The 2,587-nt window shown below is 44.4% G+C and overlaps 1 non-coding gene across 1 annotated transcript; it reads right to left on the bottom strand.

Moving 5' to 3' along the window:
• Positions 1-1,343: 1,343 nt before the first annotated feature.
• On the bottom strand, positions 1,344-1,416 carry TRNAK-CUU (transfer RNA lysine (anticodon CUU)). The gene has a single exon. It is a non-coding gene; the product is annotated as a tRNA-Lys (tRNA).
• Between the last annotated feature and the right edge of the window lie 1,171 nt (positions 1,417-2,587).

The following is a 2,587-nucleotide window of genomic DNA, read 5'->3' as shown; positions in this document are numbered from 1 at the left end:
CATGCATCCCCCATCACTGACACACTCTGGGCCAATGATCCTCCCCTGACACAATTGTAACCCTTCTCTGATCCAAAACTTCTTTAAAAATGAAGCCAACATGTAGATTGTGGGAATATGGCTGACAGATTAGGCAGATAAGGCTCAGTTCTCACTGAAACAATGGAGAAAGAGCCAAAGGCTGCCTTGGTGACCTGAGTTGGGGTACAGCAGACCAGGTTACTGCTTCACAACTCCCAGGAGAATGGGGAACAAAGAGACAAGCCAAACAACACTGTGAGTTATTAACCTCCCAGTCACCACGAAGGGCTCCCCTCCCTCACTGAAGATATTAAGTGAGGGGAAAGTTCCTTGTGAATTGTATCTGAGAGGAGAGCAGAAGTCTTCCTCCCTGCCAGCTTCTTTGGATATAAATAGAATGGGAAGGTGCTCTGAGTCATCTAGAAGGGAACTGGAAAGATAAAGAAGCTAAAGAAAAATCATGAGTTTCTCGCCCTTGTAGCTGGAAGCAGTACATATACCTCTCCCTCAGGACAAAATGCCTCCGTGGAATCACTTGCTCCCCATTCTGAACCGAGTGTGGCTGCAGATTTCTGGGAGGAAGAGGGGTCTTGGAGGGTGGAGAGTGGTTTCTTTGCAGTGAGTTGAGCCAGCTGAGTCCCCCTTGAATATTGGAGGGGAACACACTTGACAGGGATGGGGTTGGGGATCTCCTCAGGCAGGCTCTCATGCCCAGCTGCCTAGGTAAAGAGAAGAATTACATCAGAGAGGAGGCAGAGACAGACAGGTGACTTGAAGGGAAAGCGGGCCCGGCTGCGGTCCAAGCCATGAGACTAGCCTTAGAAGGGACGAAACTATGAGTAAACTCTAGATCCTACACACCCTTGAGTAAACTCAGGGATAGCCCTCATAAGAGCTGAGTCACTGGCTAAGGATAGTATGCCTGCTCCAAACTGCCCCTTTGTCCTCTCCCGCCCATCTAGCTAGTAACCCTAAGGCCACTTTATATAGACATACCGCTGTAGCAACCAATCATATAATATTTCCGCATTCACCCTATATAACTCCCTTCTACCACTCCCTCCTCGGACTTGCTCCAGACTGCCCATTAACCCACACATCCTGGCTATCTCACTCCAGCTAATAAATTGTTTGAGCATCGCAGCCAGTGGTTTGCATGAGTTTGTAGCGTAGTCCCCTTCCGCTGACTAGCAGCCCCGGCCAGCAACCCGGCACACAGCAGAGAAGGTGTGTCGACAACCCGCTGCCTACGAGGGCGACATGAGGAAGGCTTCTCCTCCTGCTTGAGTGGCCATGAGCAGACAACCCCCAGGAACAACTGGCTCCCAACGTGAGGTCCGAACCCACGACCCTGGGATTAAGAGTCCCATGCTCTACTGACTGAGCTAGCCGGGTTGGTTTGTGTGAGTTTGTAGCGTAGTCCCCTTCCGCTGACTAGCAGCCCTGGCCAGCAACCCTGGTACACAACAGAGAAGGTGTGTCGACAACCCACTGCCTACGAGGGTGACATGAGGAAGGCTTCTCCTCCTGTCTGAGCGGCCACGAGCAGACAACCCCCGGCAACAACAGTGATTGATTAGCAGGACTTGGGTAGAGACTGCAGGGAATCTAACCTACCCTAGGGAAAAGGGGTTGATAGCCTTCTGAAAGGAAAACTAACCTAAGAAGGGAGGTTAATTTTGTGTGAGAATTCACACCTAGCATATATGATGTCCTGGTTCAATTCCTGGCTCTTCTTTGAGAAGTGATCCACTGGGTTATCCAGCAGAAACTTTGTGACAGGGAACATATAGGCATTCTCTCTGTATGAGCTTTTCTTCAATCTCTTATTTTAAAGAAAGGTTTCTTTTTTATTTTCCTTATTTTATCACTGAAACCTGGTTCAAAACCTATAGAGGGCAGGCTGCAGAATAATTGACTAATGAATACCAGCAGTCTGAGAAGATCCTTAGGGGTCTAAGAGAGAAGCCTGTTTCTCTGCATTTATTTCTGTTTTATTTTTTAATCTTTTTTTCTCCTTTCATTAAATGAGTTGCTGCTGTCATGTTTCTTGTTTATTATATTTCCCTTTCCTTTGTTTCTCTATTGCTATTTTTTTCCTTTTTTCTTTTGTTTACCAATTTTATCTTCCTATGCTATTTCTTTTCACTCCATTTCATATCTTCTGTTTTCTGTTGTTGTTCTTTCATTCCACTTCTTTTTGTTTGGTCTTCAAGTTTTCTTGTTTTTATTTCTCCTTTTTGTCTCTGTTTTCTTTCTTTTGTCACATTTTTTCTTTCTCTTTTCTCTTTTCTTTTTCCCTCTTCTTATCATCCTGTACTTTTCATCCATTCTATATAATTTTCTATATTCTGTTTCTATCCCACTTTTCTAATCTCATTTCTCTGTAGTTCTTACTCATGTTAATTACTCAATTTCTTTTGTCTTGTACAATTCCTCTCCAACCTTTTACTATATTTATTGCTATTATTCTTTTTCTCTTCCTATTTCTTTCCTTTTCTCTGTTCCTAAAATATTTTTCAAGGGAACATAGACAAGAGTAAGGAAATAGAATAGGAGGAATGAA

This window comes from Dasypus novemcinctus, chromosome 7 (genome assembly GCF_030445035.2).
Source record: "Dasypus novemcinctus isolate mDasNov1 chromosome 7, mDasNov1.1.hap2, whole genome shotgun sequence".
Classification (NCBI taxonomy): domain Eukaryota; kingdom Metazoa; phylum Chordata; class Mammalia; order Cingulata; family Dasypodidae; genus Dasypus; species Dasypus novemcinctus.
Note: the sequence above shows the minus strand (reverse complement) of the source record. Positions and strands in the feature narration are given on the sequence as shown.